The sequence below is a fragment of the Primulina huaijiensis genome, unplaced genomic scaffold (genome assembly GCF_012295235.1).
Source record: "Primulina huaijiensis isolate GDHJ02 unplaced genomic scaffold, ASM1229523v2 scaffold204641, whole genome shotgun sequence".
NCBI lineage: Eukaryota > Viridiplantae > Streptophyta > Magnoliopsida > Lamiales > Gesneriaceae > Primulina > Primulina huaijiensis.
Genome location: NW_027353756.1, coordinates 1 through 1,012, shown reverse-complemented (window position 1 = coordinate 1,012; position 1,012 = coordinate 1). Strand labels below are relative to the sequence as shown.

The 1,012-nt window shown below is 35.6% G+C and overlaps 1 long non-coding RNA gene across 1 annotated transcript; it reads left to right on the top strand.

The window, feature by feature from the left end:
* Positions 1 to 83: 83 nt before the first annotated feature.
* LOC140966312 (uncharacterized) lies at positions 84 to 849 on the top strand. The gene is made up of 2 exons (XR_012173317.1): positions 84 to 248; positions 702 to 849. It is a non-coding gene; the product is annotated as an uncharacterized lncRNA (long non-coding RNA).
* The last annotated feature ends 163 nt before the right edge of the window (positions 850 to 1,012 follow it).

Sequence of the window (1,012 nt, the reverse complement as noted above, 5' to 3'; positions counted from 1 at the left end):
TAAATTGAGTCATGGATCTTTTTTTTTAAATACTTCAAAATACACTACCTTTTCCCAAATTTCCCGGGGTTGGGTTTCACATTTCCCGAATCGGGGCAATCATCTTCACTCTTCTCCTCCATTATAAGCGCAACAGTGAAAAGAAATGCCGGTACAATCCAATCAGATTATGGAGTCTCACGTGAAGATTCCTGAAATCAAATTTACCAAACTATTCATCAATGGAGAATTCGTTGACGCTTTATCAGGTTAATTCCTCCCCCCTTCTCTCTCTATTTCTATTTCTGTAACTGCTTTTTTCTTCTAGATTATGGAGCAGTTGATGAGATCATGAAGATACTAGTTATTTCAACGTTTGTGAATTGTGGAAGACTTGTGCTTCTGAATTGTGTTTACTTGAATAACAACATTATTTATTATACAGACTCTTCTTTGTCGTTGGAATTTTTTACACGAGAACTTGGAAAACATGAAAGTTCGTAAGACTGCTTTCGTACTGAAATTAATTTGAAGCTGTTTTTAATTTGAAAATGACACAAATTAAGCTGGAGACCAAATGGGAATCGTTCGAGGTTCAATGAATCTGGTCGGCTTTGAAATTAAGATATTTAAATTACATTTTACAAAATTGGGTTTAGATTGATAATTTTTTTGTTGTGATTATAAATAAATTGAGGTGAAATAGTTGCGTGTTGAATCAGGAAAGAGATTTGAAAGCATTGACCCGAGAACGGAAGAGGTGATTGCATATATTGCTGAAGGGGACAAAGAAGATATTGATTTAGCGGTAAAGGCTGCTCGGGAGGCCTTCGATCTTGGTCCATGGCCTCGCTTGCCCGGACGTGTAAGTCTACGATAATAAATTTTCATACATATTATGTGCATGTGATCCCACATCAAATTTCAACTAGGCGTCATTCATACTTGTTTCTTTCTTTTTTTTTTTTTTTTAACTGGCGAGATTTTAGTATGTGAATAATGAGTAGGTCTATTGTGAGACGGTATCACGAAT